The sequence below is a fragment of the Macaca fascicularis genome, chromosome 6, assembly GCF_037993035.2.
Source record: "Macaca fascicularis isolate 582-1 chromosome 6, T2T-MFA8v1.1".
Classification (NCBI taxonomy): domain Eukaryota; kingdom Metazoa; phylum Chordata; class Mammalia; order Primates; family Cercopithecidae; genus Macaca; species Macaca fascicularis.
The window spans coordinates 28478932-28506379 of record NC_088380.1 but is presented as its reverse complement, the minus strand read 5'-3'; positions in this window follow the sequence as shown (position 1 = coordinate 28506379).

Genomic DNA, 27448 nt, shown 5'->3' with positions numbered 1-27448 from the left:
ACCGACAAGCAGAATAATGTCTTCAAAATATCAATATGTTGTGACGTTCAATCTGTTTTTGACAAGAATACAAAACTGTTGAACCAGAAAATATATCCAAAGATATCTAGAGTATAATCTGGAGGAAAAAAAATAGAATATGTAAAATAAGGCCAGAGACATAGGATAAAGAGAGAAGGTCTAATAATTGTTTAATTGGTGTCCAGAAAACTGGAGACAGAAAATGGGACCTGAGCAATCATTGAAGAGAATGTTGATCAGGATTTTTCAGAAGTGGTGAAGAACTCAATTTATAAATATAGGAATCTCAATGTAATCAGGAAAAATATAAATTTTACCAAATCTAAATAACAGGGACCACATTCAAAATGAAAATCTTATGATTAAAGTGAAAGAAATATTACCTTCAGAGAGCAGTAATAAAAGTCATCTATGAGTTTTCTACTGCCTCAACGATGACAGTGGAATGAACTATTTGATATGTCAATACCCCTATGGACATCATCATCTACATCCATTAAAAATACCCTTCAAGAATAAGGAAAAAGAAAATCATTATATGCCAAGAAAATAGTGCTCACTACCAAGAATCTGTAATGAAGGAAACCCAAAGAAATACTGTACTGACTACATCCCTAGCACTGTGCTTGTTTCTCTCAATTCATAGTCATAATTAATCTTCCCCAAACCAAATCATCATACATTTATAAATACATGTGTAACACTTTAAAAAGAAACGATATCTCTGGTTTATTTTAGCTCCAAAGTCTGTGATCTTTTGAATTAAGCATGTGTGCCTGCTGTCTACAGAATATTCTACTCAACATCTTAGTTTTAAATTTGTTTCTTACTCTATTACCTTCCAAATTTCAAGTATGGTTATCAGGATTACCCAAACTATTTATATCTTCATCCCTAAGAATGATATATATGTTGATTTTATTTATTGTTAATGTGAGTCATCCAGCATCATTTGGTTTATTTTCACTTGAGCTATTTGCGTATCTCTCTTTTTCTCTCTCCTCTCTATTTATCTATCTAATCTATTATCTGTCTTTCAGCTAATTATCTTTGCGCCCCATAAATCTTCAGAAGGGTGAGTTTCACCTCTGTTAAATTTAAGTGCTTATAACCCATCGCATTCATTTGGAACTAAATTAAGTGTAGTGACTGAACACAGAGAGTGGATAGTATAGTACACAATTAGACAAATTGGCTTTAGTCACAGACTGCTTTGTGACTGAGACTTGGCTCTATTTTTCACTGGCTACACAGGAATAAGCAAGTTAGGTTTGCCACACGTAAGGATAACAGTAGGAAAACAGAGAACCTTAGTAACATACTGCATTTAAAATAGGTGTCAGAGTGCCTAGGACATGGAAGGATAGCAGTCAAAAGCAAGATAAGGTAGTGATTAAGAAAACACGGTAGCCAGACTGTCTGGTTTTGTGTCTCAACTCTGCCACTCTCTAATTCCTTGACCTTGGGCAAGTTACTTAGTCTGTCATCCATAAAAGAAGGATAAGATTAGTACCTAATTCAGAGTCAAGATTCATATAGATTAGGTCCATGCCTTCTATATATTGTTAATTAATTAAAACATGTTAACATTGCTCTTATGATTATAATCAACTGATTAACAATTTTATAACTAATAAATTTATTTGATAATACTAGCATGATAGTTATTTAGTGGGCCTGAATTGGAAGGTATAAAGATACATCAGGCACTGAGAATCACTCTAACTGCTGCATAACAACACAATCATTTGCATCCACGAAAATACTTTATTGCATTCCATTTAAGCTATCCTCTTTTATTTTTGTCATCATACTATATAAATTAATAAATGAATGCATAGTGGAAATAAAGCATCATAATATATAAACACACACACACAAACACATACTGTGTAACTGAAACTATAGCACGAATCCACACATTGAAAAATGTAAGTAGATATTGCAGTTCCAAAATCTTTCAATATAGGTTCCTGCATTTTCTCTCTTTTTTGTTTGTCATGTGAATTGGTGTATTATAACATAAATTGGAAGGTTTAACCTAAACTCATTTATGAGGCAAATAACATAGGTAGTAACAATAGAATCTATATTCTCATTCTTCATCAGTTTTATTCTTTGAACTATTAAAGAACTGTTAATTGAGTCCTTCTAGAGCAGTACTGTGCCAAGTGATACGTGTTTAGAGATGTTCAAAAGAGCATTCTTTGCTACAAATATTATTGCTTAGCAAAAACTGGCATTTCTTCTGCAAATAAATCTTTGAAACAAGTATTTTTTAATTAGTAGAAATTAAGTTGGACAGGCCGGGCGCGGTGGCTCAAGCCTCTAATCCCAGCACTTTGGGAGGCCGAGACGGGCGGATCACGAGGTCCGGAGATCGAGACCATCCTGGCTAACACGGTGAAACCCCATCTCTACTAAAAAATACAAAAAACAAAACAAAACAAAAAAACAAACAAACAACAACAACAACAACAAAAAAAAAAAAAAAAAAAAGAAAGAAAAAACAAACAAAAAAAAAACTAGCCAGGCGAGGTGGCGGGCGCATGTAGTCCCAGCTACTTGGGAGGCTGAGGCAGGAGAATGGCGTAAACCTGGGAGGCGGAGCTTGCAGTGAGCTGAGATCCGGCCACTACTCTGTAGCCTGGGCGACAGAGCGAGACTCCGTGTCAGAAAAAAAAAAAAAAAAAAAGAAAGAAATTAAGTTGGACATAGATAAAAATAGAAATCTATGTAAAATTACAGCTTCTCTGAAAGAAACTATTCATAATGAGGAATTTATTTTCAGAAATTTTTGAGTAAATTTAGGTTGACTGCCTTGCTAATATGGTTGTGGTTTCACTAAAATAAATCTGCACATGATATCTATATTTTAAAAATTACTTTTGATTATGAAGAAAGCAGTACTCCTTATACTTACAAACCAAATTATGAGAATAAATAAATAAATAAATAAATAAATAAATAAATAAGCTATCCTCCTAAATAGTGTATGCTATAACTCATCCTAAAGTAAAATATTGTTTCTAAAATAATACGTATTTCGGATATATACTGCCGACAAACTCCTTACTGAATAAATCTAAAATGTATGAGTGAAGACATACACTGAAGTGAACTGAAAACAGTAATTGTCATAAAACTAGAGTACTTAAACAATTAACGTTTACATCAGAGGAGAACAAAAGTTAAATTAAAATGGGGGAGAACAAAATGTTCATTTATGGACTCATGAATCTACTGTAAAATAAGAATGAAAAGTGGAAACACTGAATTTCAAATTTGTAAGTCTTCTTTATCTCAGTTTTTCATTTGCATTTAGCAGGTGGACAAGGCAGAAGAGTGAGAGGAATAGAGGACTCTCTGTAGAATAGATGGCATCGATCAATCTGTTGTAATTGGTGGAGGTGGCTGGAAATACCATACCATCTACAGACACTAAAATAACGGTATGTGTAGACACAATTACTTAAACTGCCTTTGGATTCTAAGTTCATTTTCTTTAGAGACATATGCAGATTATATAGACACATCTGTTATGAAGGATATAAACCTATTAGGACTAGCCATTGAGGGATTCTTTCCTGAGGACAATTGATATTCAAAGTTCTCTGTGTGCAGGCAGCTTCAGCCTCACCTGAGAGCTTGTTGGAAAAGTGAAATCACAGGTCTCTACTCTAGACCTACAAATAATGCATTTTAACAAGATCCCTGGGCGATTCATATGCAAATCACCATTTAAAAAGTACTCATCTAGTACATATAGGTTTTTTTGACAGATAAAGATGTTCTAAATGCTTTTTATAGTTTCATTTGCAGTGACAGAAGAAAAAAGTTACCTAATGAGGAATAAACGCAAATAAAAACTATCTTAGCATTTTATCCTCAAAATGCATGCCATTTTACCTGGAAAAAGTAAGATTCTTATTACAATGTGAATCACAAAAATTATGCTATTTATCTGGAACTTGAAACTCAATATGAAATAATTTGAGGTTCCATTAAAAATTCTAAAATGTATCAAACATAGAACGTGTTGCATTATTAAAGCAGTTTCATTAAAATTTGCATGGGCCTAAGTAAATAAGAGGTTATGCTTTTATGGTACATCTAATATACAATTTTCCTATAAAATATATTTTCATAGTTCCTGAAGAAGCAACCTAATCAAGATAGGGCACTGAATTAGTTACTTCTTTATAGTGAATACTAAGAAATCTGTTCTTTCTTCTCTACATTAAGGTATTGTGCATTTGCCATTGATGAAGAAATAGTGGAGTAGGTCAGAGTTCACGTACGTGCCATATTTTGTATCTTTGTCTATATAGCAAGTATCTAAGAATTCATGTGTATGTAATTTAGCAAGAAATCATATAAAAATAGTGGATAGTATTGAAAGTCTCAGAATTTTACTCTTACTAAAATATTTTGCATCAAATTATGTTAGAAAGGCACTATTTAAAAGAACAAACACATCTTGAAATAAAAGTCTAGAAATTTAATAAAACCATTAAGAGATCAGTATCAAAATATTTGATGATTATGGAATGCATCCCTTTTTGTGAGGGGGCAAATTGTATTAACATTGTATTTTGATATAAATTAACAGAATACACACACACAAAGAAAAAAAAGCATTAAAGGAAATATGTAGAAAATTAGTAGTGGTTATCTGGGAAAGAGATTACCACTATTATTTTGTTTATATGTCTCTACTTTGGATAGTCTTTTCAATAAATACAATACATATAGTATTTGTTAATAAGAAAAATACTTTTAAAATAATAACTGCATTGGTTCTTGATGAAATCTTATCATCTTTAAGTTATATTAATATTAGAAACCTCAATTAATAAATATTAGCTAAAAATGTAAGTATATGCTAATTTTGTGATGTGTTATGTCTTTCCTTCTCCTATTAAAAAATAACTAACATTGACAAACAGAATTAAAGAAGATATTCTGCAAACTGGTTCAAACATCCATAAGGAACACATTTTACATGAACTCTTTTATGAAAATATATGTATTATTTAAGGTGAAAGCAACATTTAGATAATGTTGCAGTACGTATGTTTATACAAAATTATTTTATTTTTTCTTACGTAGTTTTTTTTCTACTTGTATTTGATATTTTTAATGGAAATTTGAATACATTTCTATTTAACTGATAATTGATATTATTACATGAAATATCAATCATATAAATTACTTATATTTATAGGAGCATATTTGATTAAGCAAAAAGATATCTATTTGTTCTTTATAGTTTTAAAAACCAATAAAATCACTGGATTTGGGAAGAGTAATAGGATACCTCAACACACTAAATTATATCAAAATGTTCTCTCCCATTTTTAAGTGGTTTAAAACCTCTCAAACCTACAATTTGGACACTATTTCTTTCTAGTATTGATACAAGGACGTTATTTCCTAACATGCCTACAAAAAACTGCAAACTTATTTACCTAAAAATTAATATAATGCTTCACAAAATGTCTGTGCTATTATACCACTTGTACTTTTAAAACATTTTTGTCAAATCTTGTCATTGACAATGTAATGCATTAATTACAACTGCCTTTAGCTATCATAAATGGCATTTACATACATTGTGAATCATGATTTTCTTCTGATACATTTTTGTTTATGAATTTTATTTCCTGAATATAACTGATAATATTGTTTATTTAAAACAGAGTATTCATTACTTTAATATCCTAACAATTACTCTACATTAATTATTTTTAAATGCTTAAAGTTTTATAACACTCATCACTACATTGTATTTTAAGATAAAAATGGGAAATGGACCACAATAAAGAGCTTTAAATAATTGTATTTAAGCAGTGTTATATTTGTTGTTGCTATGTTAAAATGTCATTTAAAAATGAAAACAGAGCAACGTTAAAATAATATGTCAGAATGCTGATTTTAAATGGTCCTATAACTTTGCAAAGTGAGGGGTTTTATGTAGAAGTACTCTGACCAGGAGGCAAAAGTTTAACTGAAATTTATACATAGGTGTAATCAGATATAGTCATTTTTAAATGAAATATAAATTTTGACATAGGCAGTATATAATCTACACATTTTATTGACATATGCAATATGTAATCTACAAAGGAACTGTTAGCGATATGTATACTGATCATTTGCAACAAAAAGTCATAAAACCACTAACTTAGAGGATATTTCCTTTTTCACCTAAATAGGAATTATTAATTAATGAAAAATTGCATGTACTGTTTCATAAGTTATATTCTTTTATTTAAATAATTTAAAATTATACTTACAACAAAGCATTTGTGCTGATAGTAATAATTTACACAAATGATTATACATAATAATATCTTCAACCATTATTCAAAAATGGTAATTGTGACATTGTTAATTGTTAATTTTTTCTACAATTTTGCTTTCATTCATTTCAGGTGAGAATTTTCTCAGTCAATGACTAATGTTAAAATGATAAAAATGAACTTTATTACAAGCAGATGTTTATTTTATAACATAAATATTTAAATCAGTAAATTGCATGAGTTCTTTAATGAAAAGTGTTAACTTTATTGAGAAAAATTTAATTGCAGAATCGTTACTACTGTGAATAAGTTTTGCATATGTGTCTATCTACCTGTCTTTTATTTTTATTGCATCATTAGTTTTAATTGCTTTAATCATATCAAGTTAAATCCATTTGCATATTATCATTGTGTAAAGGTATATATTTTAGCAAGCAAGTACTTTGAATCACAGACATCTATAATATACAGTCTGTGGATGATTCTGAAATAGATTTGCATATTTATTTAGGGAGCCGTATTGGGATCACTGGGATAGTTTCCTGAAATAGAAGAACTAATTTCTGTGAGGATATTAAGAAGACAGCTGTCATGTAATGCTTCCCAAGTAGTTTTTAAAGTACATAAACAATATTCTGTAATGAACACTCAGATTAGCATATCAGATGAAAGAGTGGAAATTCATCCTGAATAACTTTTTAAAGGAAAGACATTTTGAAAAAATTGAAGAAACAAAGTTTCTTTCCCGCTTGTCCCATAGTACTATGTTTTTTCAATCTAAAGTTTGAGCGCAATGTGTCAGTGTAAGTACCTTCTTAAATGTTATTGAATCCAATTAAAATTTCCCAGTGAATTTAGAATAAATGTGAGACCACATTATGATAGTAGATGAATAAGAGAAGAATGAGTAAGAAAAGAATGGCACTAATCTTTTAGTAAAAGTGACCCTCTAGGCAAAAAATAAATAAATGAAGAAATCTAAAGGTTTAGGGAGCTGACTATGAGTTAGTTTCATTTACCCTTCTTTTTAAATACAATACAATTCCAGATATAATTAGTAAAGTGTGTATAATAACATATATACATTATGGCTTGTGTAATAGCAAGCCGTAAGAAGAACTTTGGGATCATTGGCCATTGAGAAGTGTGATGGAAATTCACTATCAGTGATAAACGATATCCAGGAGCAAACATCAGATATTAAGACAATCAGACAGCAAGACTGGAAGCCAAACAACAGCCTACAGCGAGGCAGTTTGTACACCATACATACAACCTCAGCAAAGGGAGAAAGAGAAGGCTGAAATTCAGTTTTCCCTCTTCTTATCAATCATTATACCTAAACCACAATTGGTTCAATGTAAAAGAGTGATGATTCATTATTTACTCAATAGGGATACATGAATGTAGGCAAAGGAGGCTAGAGACAAAGCACAGAAGAAGCATTATTATCCCAGTTTCGCAATAAGCTAAATCACTGCCTAAAAGTTCTTCCTAGAAGTAGAAATGCCTATGAGTACCGTAAATTTCCCAACTTAAAACATAGCAGAATTATTCTAACAGAAATTAAACGTGTACTGAGAGAAACCAAGGAGAGTTTGTGTCATTGTGCATGATCGCATATTTTGCATGTGTTGACCTCTCTAACTACAATGGTGAGAAAACCAAGCATATGACACTAGAACTTTGAATTATAAAAAGACATAGAAAAACTCACTTCAAAAATATTTATTCATGATTGAAATACTATAATGTGAAGCAAACAAGACAGAGTCAAATGAAACTTAAACACTTAGTTTTTCTTTATACATAACCACCCATATACCTAAACAACCAAGTGCATTTACCTATTTTTTAACCACAATAAAAATCGACTCTAATGCTAAAAACTTTTTTTATTGTTTTTAAATTACTGATTTGGCATCGTATAATATTGCTTCAAAATCTACCTTATTAGTGCTTTAAAAAAGTTCACTATAAAAAATAAGTTCGCTATCTTGTAATGAAATTCTCTGTATAAAAATGACAGTTGATCATCATTAAAATTATAGCCACCAAGGCCCAAAAAGTTTTAAGGAACTCATTTGGCAGCTGAAAGTTTCAATTCCCAGGATTATCCAAGCAGAGCAGATGCCAGATGCTCCCACGGCAACAAAACTGAATGCCCTTTGTGGTTAGAAGTTTTTAATGTGATATTCAGTGAAGGAAAGTTATTTTTTTCTTTCTTTTTCTACAATAAATAGAACCAGAAACAGTCATAGAAATAGGAGCTGACTTAACTATTTGCATTATTCAAATATTGCCAATATTAAATTCCTAAAATCACAGTTTAAAGAGTAGAGCATATTTTAAAGCAAATTTTCACATTATAATACAATTTAATTTGGCATATACAAAATATAGTGACAAGCATTTTTTTATTTTTTGAGATAGAGTCTCGCTCTGTCGTCCAGGCTGGAGTACAGCGGCACGATCTCAGCTCACTGCAACCTCTGCCTCCTGGGTTCAAGTGATTCTTCTACCTTAGCCTCCCGAGTAGTTGGGACTACAGGTACACGCTACCACGCCTGGCTAATTTTCGTATTTTTAGTAGAAACGGGGGTTTCACCCTATTGGCCAGGCTCTCTCGAACTCCTCACCTGGTGACCCGCCTGCCTCGGTCTCCCAAAGTGCTGGGATTACAGGTGCTACCACGTCTGGCCAGGCAAATTATTTTTTTAACTTACTTAGATATAAGTAATAAGAATTCAGAAGAAGAAATCTTAGGGAGCATATAGGTCAAATACAAGACCTAGATGAGAATACTGTCTGTGAAACTGGTCAAGTCAATCCAGGAAGTGACAAGATTAGCCATTAATGTTGCTTTCATTGATAAAAATAATTACCCAATATTCATTGGTGCTTACCAGGGACTGGGGTGAGGGGAATTTGGAGAGATGCTATTTCAAGGGTGTAACATTCTAGTTATGCAGGATGAATAAATCCTAGAAATCTACTGCATAACATGGAGGCTATAGATAATAATACTGTATTGTGCTCTTAAAAATTTAAGAGGGGCAATCTCATGTTAAGTGTTCTTACCACATTAAAAAATGCAATTATAGTTTTTGGATGTATATAGATTATATCTTGCTCCATTCTAAAGGTATCTCCATATCAAGCATAATGTCCTTCCTTCAAGAATATAAAACGTTAAATGTCAATTTAATTTATATAATACTCATATGTATAAAAGTATATTATGAATTTATGAAACGATTTTAAAGGCCAGCTAAACTTCAGAGCATACTATTGGTCAGATGGAATATTCTTAATATATTATATATAACATTCTTCGAATGATTTGTTCTGGTTTTGCTAAAGAGCATCACTTTATTTATATCTGTGCCTATACATTTTCATTAATATACATCCATCTAGATGAGAGAGTAGTTTATAAGGAAGTAATCAATTTGTGCATAATTTAAAGGCTTAAGTTGAACCAGTGAAAATATGTAATCTAATAATCTTTTTCAAATATAAAATGACCCTTGAAAGAAAAACAAGAAAAATTGTGTACAGTATTTTATACTAGACTAGGAAAGAAAAGACCAATCGTAGAACACCGTTTTCCAAGGGTTATTCCCTGAATTAAGTATAACCAGTTGTTAACAGTAGAAGCACACAATAAAATGCTTCAAGGTCAATAGTTATCTTTACTTCTCACATAAAATCCACAAGGATCATAGTGCACATTAGAATTTTAATAATTCTGATGAGCCCTACCATAAAAAAGGTTGTTTGACTTTGCTAAATTCAGATATTTTAATTGATTTGCTCAATTGCTAATATCCTTAAGAACTGTGTTCTGTGGAATAAAGTATAAATCTGAAACATGTTCATTTTAATTTTTAAAAACATCTTGATTGAGATATAATTCACATGCCATACTACCATCCATTATTTAATCAACAAGTTTTAGTAATATTCAGAGTTGTACAACCATCACCATGGTTTTAGAACATTTTCATCACCCTAAAAGACAATCTGTATCCATGAACATTTTCCATTCTCCTTTTCCCCAGGTCTACACAACCGCTACTCTACTTTTATTCTCTAAGGATTTGCCTATTTCAAACAATATAAACAGAATAATGTTTGCCTATTCAAGAACATATAAATGGAATCATCCAATATGTGGTTATTTATGTGTAGCTTCTTTCATTTAGCATAAAGCTTTCAAGGTTTATCCATGATTGTAGCATGTATCAATTATTCATTTCTTCTTAAGGTAGAATACTTTTCCATTGTATGGGAGTACTATATTTTATTTATGGATTCATCAGTTGATAGCGTTTAGGTTGTTCTGACCTTTTGTTACGAATAATACTGCTGTGAACATTCATGTATATGCTTTGTATTTTATCATTTCCCTTAGTTGCATACCTACTAGAGGGAGTGCTATATTACATGGCAACTTTATGGTCACTTTTTAAAAGAACTGCCAGACTGTTTTCTGAATGACTGCATCATTTTATATTTCTAATACTATATGAAGGTTTTGATTTCTCTACATCCTAATGCATATTATATGTATTTTAAATTATTTCCATGCTAGTGGCTGTGCCGTGGATTTTTATTGTTCTTTTGATCTGAAGTTCCATAATGATATTATTTGGTATTGATATTACTTCCATTATTTGAAGTGTGTGATATTGAGAGTTTATATATTTTTATTTTTTTGTCAATTGTATAACTTTTTTTAAAAAAAATCTTTACATCCTACCCCATTTTTTAATTGGGTAACTTAATTTTTCCAACTTTTTTTTGTCAAAAAATGTGCATAACAAAATTTGCCCCTTAACTATTTTTAAATTTCCAGTCCGCTGTCATTAAATACATTCATAGTATTAGGCGACCATTATTGATCACCTTCCAGCTCCAAACTCTTTTTATCTTATAAAATTGAAACTCTATATTCCTAAAAGTTATGCCACTCTCTCTTAAAGGTACATCAGCTTAACTTCAGTAACACAAAAATTATTCTCCTTCAACAACTCCAGTCCTACCTCTTTTGGTTGTTGATGACACAAAATTACTTCTTTATACGTTGTATTCCCCAAAACATAAAGTAGTAATTATCTTAAATGCATTATCTTTTAAATTATATAGAAAACAAAATCTAGAGTAACCAACCAGAGTTAAAAATTATGATAGCTTTTAAGGCCAAGCATGTTGGCTCACACCTATAATTCCAGAACTTTGGGAGGCTAACATAGGAGAACCACTTGAGCTCAACCTTCAAGACCAACCTGGGTAACATAGCGAGCCCCGTCCCTATAAAATGAAAATAAAAGCACACTAACTTTTAAACTAATAATTGTTCTCTTAAAATGTAGTAGTTTCTTCGATCATGTAGAAAACAAGAATGTACAGTTACAGGTCCTTGTTATAATATTACTAACATTTATAATTGCCCCTATATTTACTTTTACTGATATTTGCATTTCTTCATATAGATTTGAGTTACTGTCTAGTTTCTTCTCATTTTATCCTGTAGAATTCCCCAGAGCATATTTTTCAGGTCAGCTATAGTGGCAACAAACTCCTTTTTTAATTAACTGAAAATGTCTTAATTTCTCTCTCACTTTTGTAAGACTTTTTTTGGACATCAAATGTTGGTTGACAGTTTTTTTTTTTCTTTTAGTATTTTTGAATATGTTGGCCCACTGCCTTCTAGCCTCCAAAGTTTGTGATGAGAAATCTACCGATAATCTTATTGAAGATCTCTTGTATGTGACTAGGTTGTTTCTCTCTTACTGCTTTCAAGATTCTCTCATGGTCTTTGTCTTTCAAATGTTGTATTATAATGTGTTACAGTGTGGATCTCTTTGAGTCCATCTTATTTAAAGTTTGTTGAGCATCTGGGATGTTTATATTCATCTTTCATAAAATTTGAAAAGTTTTCAGCCATTATTTTTTCAGGTAGTTTGTCTGCCCTGTTCTTTTTCTCTTCCCATTCTGGGACTACCTCAATGAGTATTTATTCCTGTTGATGATGTCCCACATGTCCCTTAGGATTTGTTCACGTCTTCAGTATTCTCTTTTTTGTTGTTCTTCTACCTCAATAATTTTTATTGTAATAGCTTTGATTTTGCTGATTCTTTCCTCTGCCTACTTGAATCTGTCTTTAGATCCCTCTTGTCAATTAAAAAAAAAAAAAATCATTGTCAGAAACAGTTATGTTAATTGATTGCTTTTCTTTCAATGGTCATAATTTTCTTTTCTTTTTTTTTTTTTTTTGAGACGGAGTCTCACGCTGTTGCCCAGGCTGGAGTGCAGTGGCGCGATCTCGGCTCACTGCAAGCTCTGCCTCCTGGGTTCACGCCATTCTCTTGCCTCAGCCTCCTGAGTAGCTAGGACTACAGGCGCCCGCCACCGCGCCCGGCTAATTTTTTGTATTTTTTTTTTTAGTAGAGACGGGGTTTCACTGTGGTCTCGATCTCCTGACCTTGTGATCCGCCTGCCTCGGCCTCCCAAAGTGCTGGGATTACAGGCTTGAGCCACCGCGCCCGGCCTAATGGTCATAATTTTCTATCTTTTTTGTATTTTTAATTTTTAAATTTTTTTAAAATTAATTAATTAATTAAGAGACTGGGTTATGAGACCGGTTATTTTTTATATTTTTGGTAGAGACGGGTTTGTGCCATGTTTGCCCAGGCTGGTTTCGAACTCAAGTGCTCTACCCATCTCAGCCTCCTGAAGTGCTAGGATTGCAGGCATGAGCCAGCATGCCTGGCTCTCTCTTATAATTTTTAATGTCTTGTAATTTTTTTGTTGAAAACTGACATTTGAATCTAATAACGTGGTAACTCTGAAATTTACCATTCTCTTTCCCCAGAGATTGTTGTTTTTTGTTATTATCTTTATTGTTTTTGTTTCTTGATTGTTGTAGGGTCTATATGTCAAATATCAGCCTGTGGTGTAAATTTATGCTTCTCAGTTTTTTCTGGGTTCATACCTTTCCCTGAGCATATGTAGTCACATTCTAATTTCCTTTGTACATTTCATTGCTTTTGAATGTCCTAGTCTTTAATGTCTGTCTCCGCCTCCACCCCGAGAGAGAGAGAGAGAGAGAGACAGAGAGAGTGAGAGAGAAAGAGAGAGAGAAATGAAGGAAAGAAAAATGATGCTGCTTCTTTAAATCCTCAGGAAGTCATTTCAGGCTGGAGGGGGACAAACAGTAACAGTGATAAAAGGTGCAGAAACAACGGCTGCCTATCTCTCTCTACCTCTGTGATTAAAAAAAGAAAAAAAAAAGGCAGCAGTCAAAGATCAGTGCACAGTACTTCAATATTTAGAGGAGGAAAACAGAATTCTTTTTGTCCTTCCTGGCTCCTGTAAGTTGTGCGCAGGTTTCTCCAGGAACAAGTTCACAGCTGACTGTCACAGGGCTGGGGAACTAATACTGTGCGAAGAGCTTAAATTGACCAAAATTACCACAGCTCCTTCTTTGGAAGTTGCAAGCCTTTAATAGATTCCAGAATTCCAAAATAATTACATTAGACAGACTGATTTTGTCCACGCTATTGTGTAGGTGGGAAGACCGATTCCTCATGCTTCCTACTCTGCTATTTTCCCAGATTCCCCTAGACATTTTATGACAGAAAATTTCAGAACACATGAGGATGATGAATCTTGCAAAGGTATAGAGGCTGTCTTTGGTAGCAGAAACCTATGAAGACACTTTATTAATTTACAAATGTAATATTATTCAATTGATTCATATAAAATATTCAACAGAAACATTTAAGGTATGTAATATTTGAAGACCAATTTTGTTATTAAAACATTAAGACAAAAAATAATAACATAACATCTAGAAAAACTAAGAAAATTACAATTAAGAGTTTGGTAAAGAAAGAGTTAGTTATAATCTAAATATATGATAGCAACTTATATATCCAAGAAAAACTAAATATCAAAAAATATTGAATTAAAGATAGAAAAAAATAAAGTCTTGAAATACCCTTTACAATGAAATTCTATAACCTAAATGTCATAAAACTATACAACTGTAATGTTAAAAATGAGCTTTGAGTAACCAAATGCTACACAATAGTAGTGGTGTGGTGAAAAAAATCTAAACCTTCTCCAAATTTTGCTGTTGTCAAACAATGGAAAGCAACATTTAAAGATGATTTTAAAGTTGGTAATGCAATTATAAATTTTATATATGTGACAAAAAACAATACTTTTGAAAGAGAGAAAAGAGGGAAATATATATTTAACCAGATATGAAAATATATTTAAGACAAAAATAATTTATACTTAAAAATATACCATGTGTTTGTCTAAACATAGCAGTACATAATTTTATGATACTATATACATTATTTGAAATAGTAAAATGAAAATCATTCACGTGAAAAATGGAAAGCTCTAAGAATCAAATAGTAAAGAAAATTATGAAAAATCATATCTATTAGGATAATTGTAACAGCCTATGGCAAAATGAATTCAGATCCAGTGTGAAGTAAAATATAAAAGCAAATGAAACAACCAACAAATATCAACCTAGAAATTTTATAAAATATTCGATTATATTAAATTGCTTAATGGAATTTTACTTTGAATCACAACTGTAGACGTAAGAAAATTAAATATTGATCAAAGTGATTTACAATAATTTTCTATTCATCAAAAATGAAGCAATAAAGTATCATATATTCATAAAATGGAATGTTATTCAGCCACACAAGGAAATGAAGGGCTGATACACGCTACAACTTGGAACAGCCTTTAAGACATTATGCTAAACAAAAAACGCTAGTTGCAAAAGTTCAAAAATCGTATGAGTCCACTGATATGAAAGTCTAGAATAGGGTAACCTATATAGAAATAAAACATATTAGTGGATGCCTAAGCATGGGAACAAGAGAGTGAATGGGGTAATAACAGAGAGGTAGAGGATTTATTCTGAGATAATGAAAATATTCCAATAATAACTATCATGATAACTATACATGTCTGTGAATACATAAAAGACAATTTAATTGTAGTTATTTATTTCCAGAAAACTCAGTTTTATCTTTTCATACATAATTTTTCTTGTAAATACATTTAAAATTGATAAATAATAGTTACATGTATTTACTGTGTACAAATGTTTGGAATGTATTTACATTGGGGAATGGTTACACTGAAGTTACATATGTGGTGTGTGGGTGTATGTGTGTGTGTGTTTGTGTGTATGTATAGTGAGAGAACTTCAAATCTACTCTCAGAAATGTTTGAGAATGCAATATATTGTTATTAACTATAGCACCATCTTGCACAATAGCGCTTTCAAATTTATTACTCCCACCTAACTGAAATTTTACGTATTTTGACCAACCTCTCCTCTAATGTTTCACCCTACATCCCCAAACTCAAGCTCCTGGTAATCACCATTCTACTCTCTGCTTCTATGAGTTCAACATTTTTAAATTGTGCATGTAAGTGAGACTATGTGATATTTGTCTTTCTATGCCTGCCTTATTTCACTAAACATGATGTCCTCCCATCCACTGATGGACACTTAGTTTGCATTCATATTTTGGCTATTTTGAATAATGCTGCAAGAAATATTGGAGTGCAGATATCTCTTCTACATACTGCCCCATTTCCTTTGTATGTGTACCCAGTAGTGAGATGTTTGAATCATATGGTAGTTCTATTTTTAATTTTTTGAGGAACTTCCCTGGCTGTACTAATTTGCATTTCTAACAACAGTGTGCAAAGGTTGTTCCCTTTTATCCATATGCTCACTGACACTTTTTATATTCTGTCTTTTTGATAATAGCTATTCTAACCAGTGTGAGATAATATCTCATTTTGGTTTCAATTGTCATTTCTCTGATGATAAGTGATATTGAGCATTTTTTCATATAATACTTCACTGTGTGTGTATATATGTGTAATATATGTACATATATATTAATATCTGCAATATTTGAAGACCATTTAATATATGTAAATATTTCAATGTTTAGTTATTGAGTCATGTTAACTTCTTCAAATAAACCTCTGTGTGAAAGAAAATTCTGATCTTTTGATCCTATCAAGACACTAAGCAAATGTCCAGCCCCAACCTGGGCTTTCTCTGCAAAGCACACTTTCCTGACAATGAACCCCCTAATTTTATCATCTTTTGCATTCTGCACAAGCTGACAATTTTCAAAATTATGAAGTTCTATTTCCCTTTTGTTTATTATCTCAATGTTTCACCTTCCTTCATATTTAGTATAAGCAGAAAAGAGAAACAAAGCCACTCCTTCAAAACTTTGCTTGGAAATGTCCTCAGTTGTATATCCAACCTTATCCTTTCCCTTCTATAATGATAATGGCTCTGTTAGGAATGGTCATATAAGTTGTTGAGGTATTTAAGAAAATATTAGATCATGTTGCTCTCAGAGGACTAGGGAGGTCTCCCTGAAATGAGGCTACATTTAGTTTCTTACCAGAGTTTCCGAAAGACGTATTTCACTATTTATAGTCACCATGTGGAACGTTATCCCTATGAAAGAAATTAACCAATTAGAAAAGGCAGTACAAAATATATCCCATGTTAGCTGAAACAATCAGTTGACACAACTTCAGCTCTGGAAGGCATTCTGGTTAGGCTCAATACACTGGGGAGAATACATTCTACTAGATATTACTTTCCACATGTGGTTTTTTCTCAATGTAGTTTTTTCTTTTTTTATTTTTATTTTATTTTCCTACTCTGTTAGCACATCTACATTTTTCCATATCAGATTGACTTTGCTATGTGTATTATTAGATTATGTTCCATTTAAAATAATATATTGTATAGTTTATCTGTATAATCTCAAATGTATGACATAATGCATCATAAAATATGCTCTCAGTAAATCATTTTTAATAAATGTTGGCAAATGTAATTTTGTGTCATATTTTAATCGAAGTTTCCAAGCTCATTCAGAGATTTTATTGAAGAAAAAGGCAATTGGGAGTCCACTGAAGACTTTTTGAGCAGAACAGTTATGTAGTCAGATATAAAATGTAGTAAGATTAATTTGAAAGACATTTTTATATTGCATTGGAGCATTACATGCATGAGACAATTAATTCTATTAAAAGACTGTTTCAGTAATCCAAATGGTAGATGTCATGGAGTTAATCCTAGGGGGCTGATAGTCATGATAGAAAAAAAGTAAGACATCACTTAGAAATGCTTCATGGAAACTAAAAAGAAAAAGTTTAAAACTCCCATGATCATATATTGAGAAAAAAATAAGGGCTTATTTATTTTTAAAAACTAGAACTATTAATTATGCCTTTCATTTCTTAAAACTATTGCTTAGTAATCATAGCATACAAAGTAAGTATATGAATTAAAAATGGTTAACAATGTACCTCTGTATTAACAGAAAAGTTGTTTAAATCATTTAATTTTTTAAAATTTTGTGTGCATAGGCATACAAATAAAATCTGCATTGTAATATTCATTGAATTTCTTAAAACTAATAAAATAGTTAACAAGAAATATTCTTAATACACAATTTAGTCGTATGGAGTTTTAAGGAAATAACTATCATTGTACTCTTGATATAAAAGTATAAACCTAATGATAATTTCTGAATCACGTGACTATTTAAGCAGCATGTAAATTTTCCTTACATCCTGCTAATCTTTTATAAGGATAACATTTAGCTTTTTTTTTTTTTGAGACGGAGTCTCTCTCAGTCACTGCAGCATTTGCCTCCCGAGTTCAAACGATTCTCCTGCCTCAGCCTCCCTAGTAGTTGGGATTACAGGCGCCCACCATCACACCCGGATGATTTTTGTATTTTTAGTAGAGATGGGATTTCACCATATTGGCCAACCAGGTTAACCTATAAGTGTGATTATCTAAAAATATTACTGGAAAGACAATTATTTTCTCTATGTGTTACATTCAGTGTTTTAAAAGGTGTTCGTGACTGTCACCTTGAAATTGGCTATGAATTATCTATAAACTCATTCAAATTATATTTATAAGTTTGAGTATGTATGAATATGTTAATATTTATGCAGGTAATTTTTTAACATTCTTATACTTTAAAACACTATATTATGAGAGTTGACAATCACCGTATTTTAGTATATTAAAAAATTAATATTAGAATTTTAAGTTTTCATCATGTATCTTGTCTATTCTAGTCTATGTTATATTAACAAATACAAATTTCACTGAGTATAAATGAGCACAGTAGTTGCAAATAGAAAGGCATTTGATTCAAATGAAGTATAACTTAAAAATTACCATCAATATACTGGCAAACTATTCATAAAAATATACATACATAATAAAAATGTTTTAGTGTTTATTATATAAGTAATCTGAAAAAAGGTAGAAATTAAGTGGGCATAAAAACTTAGAATTTATGTCGGCATTAAACAGTGAGTGATTGTATGTACTTTTACTGGAAATGACTCATCTGTATTCTTAAGTACAATGTCCTATATACAAGGGCATTGACTTAAATAAAACATAAGTTAAAAATTACCACCAATAGACAAGCAAACTATTAGTAAAAATCTGTATGCATAAGTTTTATTTAGTGTTTAGTAAAGAAGTGATCTGAGAGAAGGCAGGAATTAAGTGGGCATAAAAGCTTAGAATTTATGTTTGCATTAAGCATAAAAAACTGCACATACTTTTCTTGGGAATGACTGATCTTGGCTCTCAAGAGCTTATATTTAAATTTCTAAGAATTTTATAAGTTTATTGTTAAACACAGGCGTTATTCAAAATTAACATATGTATAAAGAAATAAAATGTTTCAAAAATTAAGGTAATAAATACAACCTATTGTTTTCTAATTATTTTACTAAATTTAACCTTATCTATGTTCTTAATTTTTTTGTCTACTGTATCAAAATGGTGGCGAGACTAATAATTACATATTACTATTAATCTCTTCCCAATTCAATGTTTAGATACATTGCATAGACAGTGTTATGAGTTGACTTGTGTTCCCCCCAAATTTACACATTAAGTCCTAACACCAGTACCTCACAATGTGATCTTATTATTGGTAGGGTCTTTAAAGAATAATTCGAGTTACAATGAAGTTATTAGGGTGAACCATAATCTAATAGGACTGGTATCCTTATAAAAATGAAGCATCTGGACTCAGACACGTATAGAGAGAAGATGATGCGAAGAGAACTAAAGGAGAAGATGACCATCTACAAGCCCAAAGAGAAAGACCAGAAACAGATTTTTCCGTCAGGGTCCTCGGAAGGAATCAACTCTGGCTACATCTTGATTTTGGACTTTTAAGACTCAAGAAGTGTAAGACAATACATTTCTGTTTTGCAAGACACCCAGTTTGTGGTACTTTGTTATGGTAGCTTATATTAGTTCATTCTTGTACTACTATGATGTCATATCTGAGACTGAGTAACTTATAAAGAAAAGATATTTAATTGGCTCACAGTTCTGCGGCTGTAAAGGAAACACAGTAGCTTCTGCTTCCGGGGAGGCCTCAAGAAGCTCCCAATTATGGGAGAAAGCAAAAGGAAAGAAAGCTTCTTACATGGCAGGAGCAGAAGCAAGAGAGGATAAGTGGAGAGGTGCTGCACACTTTTAAACCAACAGATCTCATAAGAACTTACTCACTATGACAAGAACAGCACTAAGAGAATGGTGCTAAACCATCCCTGAGAAATCCACCCCTGTAATCCAATCGCCTCCCAGGAGGCCCCACCTCCAACATGGGGGTTGACAACTCAATATGAAAAATTGAAACCATATCACACTTCTAGGAAACTAACAGAAGAAACTCGTAAATTGAAGTGGTAAAAGTTTTCATATCACAGAAATTGACAAAGGCTACATACCATGTCTTTTGTTCCTGTGTAGTCTGTTGGTAAACATTTACCAGCATACCACTGTGGGTATGTGTATGTGTTTGTGTTTCTTTGTCCGTAATTTACAAGAATTATGAAACATTTTACTATTGTGGATGACTACTCTCCCCTTCATGAAGGCCTGCCATATAAAGCAACTTTTAATTTTTAAATAATTTGTCTCTGGTTTAATAAACCTTCACGGTGTATTTTCATTAAAAATTTTAGTAATAAATAATAATTGTACATACTTATAGGGCATATGAGATATTTTGATACAAGTATGTGATACATCATAATCAAATTTGGGTAAGTGGGATATTTGTCACCTCAAATATTTATCATTTGTTTGTGTTGGAAGCATTCCAAAGTTTCCAGCCATTGTAAAACATACAATAATGATTAACTGTAATTGCCCTATTTCGCAGAACACTAGTACTTATTCCTTACATATAATTGCATTTTTGTATTCATTAACTAAATCTGTTAATGCCCCCTCCCCACTAACTTTCCCAGCCTCTGGTTACAATGATGGTATTCACTACCTCCATGATGTCAATTATTTTTTTAGCTCCTGAGGGTGAAAAGAAAGGGAAATATTCATATACTGTTAGTGGAAATGCAAATGAGTACAATACCGAAGAAAGTTTCTCAAAAAAAAAAAAGAATATATATATATATAAATGTTATATGATCCAGCAATCCTACTAATGAATATATATCCAAAAGAAAGGAAATCAGTGTATCAAAGAGATATTTGCATTCCCGTGTTTATTGTAGCACTACTCACAGTGACCAAGATATGGAATCAGCCTAAGTGTTCATCAACCAATAATGGATAATATATATGTTTTCTATTCTTTTTTTTTTTTTTAAACGGAGTCTCGCTCTGTCCCCCAGGCTGGAGGGCAGCGGCAATCTCAGCTCACTGCAAGCTCTGCTTCCCAGGTTCAGGACATTCTCCTGCCTCAGCCTCCCGAGTAGCTGGGACTACAGGCGCCCGCCACCATGCCTGCCTTATTTTTTGTGTTTTTAGTAGAGACGGGATTTCACCGTGTTAGCCAGGATGGTCTCCATCTCCTGACTTCGTGATCCACCCACCTCGGCCCCCCAAAGTGCTAGGATTACAGGCATGAGCCACCGCGCCCAGCCAATATATATTTTTTCAAAAGTAGAAAACTGCTCTTCCATGAGTAGGTGATTACAGAGGCAGATAAAAATGTTGGGTTTGAACTTGGCCAGATTATATGAAGGTATGAGATAAAAGCGGGGCTGTGAACTGATAAATTATATTGAATGAGGGAAAATTATTCAAATAGCGTGTAAATCAGGGAAACATGACAATCTCTGGCAATCCTAATGTAGAGCATGTCTACCGTAGAAAGTTATGAGTCATCCTCTGCCTAAAGGACATTCCTATATAATTGCGAAAAGGTTTCCAACACTGTAAGTAACTATGTTGCTGGTGCAGAGGATGCTGGGTGTTTTCTTGTTATCTACAGAGTAAAGCTTACTTGGATCATTCTCCTTAACAGCATGGTCAGCCTACGAAGACAAATGTCTGTTTATGTTATATGGGGAAACCTTGCTATGCACTTCAGTGACATCAGAGATATCACAAAATAAAATTATTTACTAATAAATTTAGTCCTCATAAAATTAGCCTATATTTATCATTTGCCTTTGTACTAGCCTACCATCTCAATTTATTAGCCTCACCTTTTCTCTAAGTATCCACAGCAAAAAATACAATGCAATGAAATAATGCAATTACTTTTGAAATGAGATTGTAAGATTTGCAAGAGATGAAAGATTTCTTAGAAATCATGATAAGTTTCTCAAATCTCACACAAAGCTATTGACATGTGAGGATCTGGTAGTATTTGACTAGGAAACTATAAAAGAAGTAAACAATGGAAATGCATATGTGTTTATCTCTTCACTAGCGAATGGATTAAATACCAACAGAAATTCACGAAGTGCTAACTTTTAAATAAATAATAGCTTCAAATGTAATGCAAAAGACAACTATGAGGTCGATGCTTTTATGTCATTACTTCTTTAAAAATCAACACTTGCATATGTTTTTTTCAGGAGGCATGAAATATAATTTTACTGAATATAAATGAAATAAAATGTATCGAGGTTTATTTTTCAGGGTAAGAAGATACAGTCTCCATAAAAATAAAACTTTTCTCTTTTTAATGGATTAACTTAAAGTGGTGTTTACCAATTATAAATCTGATAGGGCATTTCAAATTAAATTTGTGCAAAGCTGAATTCTTTATTTCTATATGAAGAAAAGTGGTATCTTTTCCCAAACTTATCCCTTTCTCTGAATAATAACTCAATTATACCAATTGCACAGATTAAAATTTAATTGTATTCGTTGGTCTTTTTTTCTTTTTTTGTTTTTGTTTTTTTTTTTTTTTACATCCCTCCATGATCAATCTGCTAGCAATTTCTCTTGGCTTAGTATTTGAAATAGATACAACTAAGCTCTGAAATGTTTATTCTGTCATTCTATTTCAAGTCACCATTACTCACCACTCAGAAAATAGTACCAACTTCCAAGTTGGTCTCACTGCTTCTACTTTTGCCTGTTGAAATTATAGTCTTTACTCATCAGCCAAAGTGATACTTTTAAAACTGAAGTAAGACTGTCGGACTTTTCTACTCATATTCTCCCAATGGTTTAAATTTCACTCAATAAAACATTAGAAGTCTTCATTATGCTGTATATGGCTCCACAGAATATAGTTACCAAACACTCCTGTTATCATCTCTGACCTCATCACCTTCCATTCTTATTCATCCACACACCTTTTCCAACTCGGCCTTCTTTGTACTTCTTCGACTTTTCAAACACACCCATCATGCATTTTAGGTCTTGCTATTTCTTGTCCTGGAACATTCTCACCCTCTCTATATGGGAGTCATTGTGGTCTCACTTTATTTAGCTCTTTGTTCAACTGTCTTCTTATCTAAGATGACTTTATTGATAGTTATGACTCAGCCCCTCCCCATACACTGCCTTTTTCATGATAACACTTTGTTTTTATTCTTCATGGTTAGCATTATCAACAAGGTATTTATTAACTTGTTTGTTGTCTCTTTTCTGAGTATAAGTACCTTCTTTTGTTCAACACCATTTAATTCACACCTACTATTTAGTACACACTCAGTAAACATTTGTCTTCCAAAAAGAATATGCTCAAGGCAATGAACGAGATGGCATGGTCAGTGAGTTTAAAGTTACCAGGTGCTAGTTGTCAAAAATTAAGTGTGGGCTTTTCAATTTATTGTCCTTAGTATGCATGCCAATGGTGAGGAATGCTTAGGATTGCTCATAGATCTAGAAGTCTGTGAGGCTCTTCAGTACATGCCTAAACCATATAAAACATATTACTGTAGATTTTATAATGAACACAGTAACTATATCCTTAAGTCAGAACTATGAGATAATCTTGATAGTAGAAATGATAAAAGTAGTGTTAGCAATACAACAATTATAGATGCCATTTATTATTTGCCATAAAATCTATACTGATGTTAGCTTGTAACATATCTCATCATGCAATACCGTCTTTAAAATTACCATAAAATCATACGTTTAAAAGATGAGCAAATTGATTTAGAGGAATCCAGAAATATGTTCAAAATTATGTTCTAATGTGATTAAAAGCCCACATGTAATCCCTAGACCACTTGACTCTCAAACCTTTACAATGTCATATCTACCAGCATGACATGAAAGCATCTATTCCACATTTGCAATTTGCATCAACTTTAAGGTGTATCATTTCTTTGAAAGTTATTTCAGAGCTTCATTGATTTTTCTTGGTATTTAATTCACTCTCTACTGAGTAACTCATATGCATTTGCAAGATCTGTGAAAATAACCTGCTGTAAATGGGTAGGGGAGATTTTCCCTGAGGGAATAAAACAAAAAATGTACAGAAAATGTGTTAAAAATGTTTCTTTTTGTAGATAGATAATAGACATTGAGATAGATAGATAGATAGATAGATAGATAGATAGATAGATAGATAGATAGATAGATAGATAATTACACAGTAAACTCTATGACAAAATCTCTACTATGTGCTAGGGATCAAAAGAAAAAACTTAGTTTATGTCCTTAAAAATTGTACAAATGAGTGAAGGAAAGAAGACAAATCAACCTATAATTTTAATAAGATGTGCTATATTAATTAACAACTGCTGTATAGTACATTATGAAAATACAGAGAAAGGGAAATTTCATGTCAGACTTTTGGTGTCAGCACATTTTTAAGATGCGTAATTCCCTGGAGACAAAATATTTAATGACAAGGGGAAATAACTGATATGTAGTTGAAAGTGCCTATGTGTTTAAAGAGACTCGGATAAAGTATAAATCTGAGGAAACTAAAATTACAGAAGCAGAAAAATATCCTTCAAGGATTAGTGTTACAAAAACAATTCTGAGAATATGCAAAATATCCAAAAGCATGGAAACAATTAAAATAAAACCTACCAAATGAAGATAGTGCAGAGTACAGATTAAACCTACTAAAGCTTAGTGAAGACACAGAAAATTTGGTGGAAATATAATAAAAAAAACTATATTCAGAAAAAAGTCAATAGTGTAAAATTATTAAAGATAAATCAACATAGCATTTATATCAAGAAAGTAAAAAATAAAGTAAAACAAAATAAAAAGCAAACTAAAAATAGATAATATATTCAGCTTATGAATGTATTAACTAAAAATAAGTTAACATTAATAAAAAGAGTAAAGAATTATCTAAAAATGGAATTCCTAGAAATTCATAGTATTAAAGAAAATACATTTGAAAAGCATATTATCTAATAAACAAATGGGCAAAAACTTGGACAGACAGTTGACAAATGAATGTATCCAAATATTTAAGAAATATATAAAATTCGACCAGTATTTGTTATGAGAGAAAATAAGGGCTCAAAAAGAAAATCTTAGAGATATGGTCAATTTACTTTTGATTAAGATGCAAAAGCAATTCAATGGAGAATGGACAGACTGTTCAACAAATTATGCTGAATAACAAGATGTCTGAATGCAAAAGAAAACAAAAACAAAAAAAGATCTTTGTCACATACATTACAACTTATCTAAAAACTGACTCAGATTAGACCATAGACCTACATGTAAAACAAACCATAAGATTTCTAGAAAGGAAACATGCGCACACACACACACACACACACACACACACACAAACTTGTGTGAACTTGGGCTTAGCAATAAATTTACGTGATTCATAACTTTTTTAAATGACAAATCAGACTTTATCAAAATTAAAAATTTTGTCTGCGGAAGATATCTAAAACAACAGAAATGTGAGCCAAGTTCTAGAGTGAATAATTGTAACACACATAATCTGACAAAGGACTTATATCCAGAAGATATACAAAGAACCCTTAAAATTTAATAATTAAAAAAATTAACAATAGGCAAAAGATCAAACAAGATGCTTTGTCAAATAAAATATATGATAGCAAATAATCACAGAGATAGATATTCAGCATCATTATTTAGCAGCAAAATACAATTTTAAAAAACAGTAAGGTAACCTAGATACCACTGCATTCCTATACATGGTTTCATGCAGAACAAAATGGTCAGAGAAATGCAAACAGAAACTACAGTGATAGTCTACCCCATTCACAATGGAATGGCTAAAATGAAATCAACAAACAAGCAAATAAATAAATAAATAAATGACAGTGACAAACAATATTAAATATTAGAAGATGTGGAATACCTAAGATTTTATTCATTGACTGTGGAAGACTAAATTGGTACAATCACTTGCAAAAGCTTGTGAAAATGTCCCTTAAATTAAATGTATGTCATATATAAACAATCTCACATATATATGTGTTTATGTATGCATTTTTGTCTACCTATCTGTCCTTTGATTTTTCTCTAATATGCATGTGCAATAATGTCCAAAGTATCATTATTTATAATTTTTCCAAAACTGCAAACACCATGTATTAGGGCTCTGTAGAAGGACAGAATTAATGGAATAGATATTTATATAAAGAGCAGTTTATGAAGTATTAACTCACACAATCACAAGGTCCCACAATAGGCCATCTGCAGGCTAAGGAGCAGGAGAGCAAAGAACTTGGGGTCTGATCTTCAAGTGTAGGAAGCATCTACCATGGGAGAAAGACGTAGGCTGGGAGGCTAGGACAGTCTCTCTATTTCAAATTTTTCTGCCTGCTTATATTCTAGCCACGCTGGCAGCTGATTAGATTGTGCCCACCCAGATTAAGGGAGGGTCTGCCTTTCCCAGACTTCTGACTTAAATGTTAACCTTCTTTGGCAACACCTTCACAGACATACCCAGAATCAATACTTTGTAACCTTCAATCCAATCAAGTTGACACTCAGTATTAATCATCACAAGCCCACCCCTTGTCAACTTGAACCCATACACATCTCCTGAAATCACACATAATCTTCAAATGAAGACAATAATAAAGTCAGAATTATGCCTAACATAATACAACTATCCTCTGTACAACCAAAACGCACTAATCCCCAAACCAAATACTATTACAGAAAGTTAACAATACTTAAATGGTGATGTAAAGTCAATAAATATTATGTCATGTGATAAAGGAAAAGCAAATAAAATGAATACATGTTCTTAGTACAAGTGTATACATGCACAAACCTGTTTTTAACAAAAGAAGGAGGAAATACTCATGAGAATTACATTCCTCATTGTTACAGCTAGTCACATGGTCACAGCTGGTGTTGATGACTACCTTCTTCTACTACCCATTCTGTATTCCTGTTGCCTTCAGCAAACACGTCAGCAGGTCGTGGTTTTTTTTTCCTGAGGGAGTGACCAGAACTTTCCTTCCTGAAGCGTCTGTGTCATTTTTAGTCCTGCCTGGATTGGGCTGTTGTATTGTCCCATTGACATTAATCACAGGGCATGATAATACTAAGAGACATTGTAATGGATCTCCTGTATTCCATGCATACTCTTCCTTACCTCCATTGTGGAGTAGTAGACTGATTTCATCTTGATAGACTGGGTTAATCACCCCAGCCAACACTGTAACTCCCTTCTTAGCCTGTTGACTTAAAGGTAGGAGGAGCCCAAAGTGTCCAGGTGACAATCTTAACTTCCAGTTTAATGGAATCATTGTTGTGTCTCCTGATGTCAGCATTTCTCCCTCTGGAACTAAGACCTCTA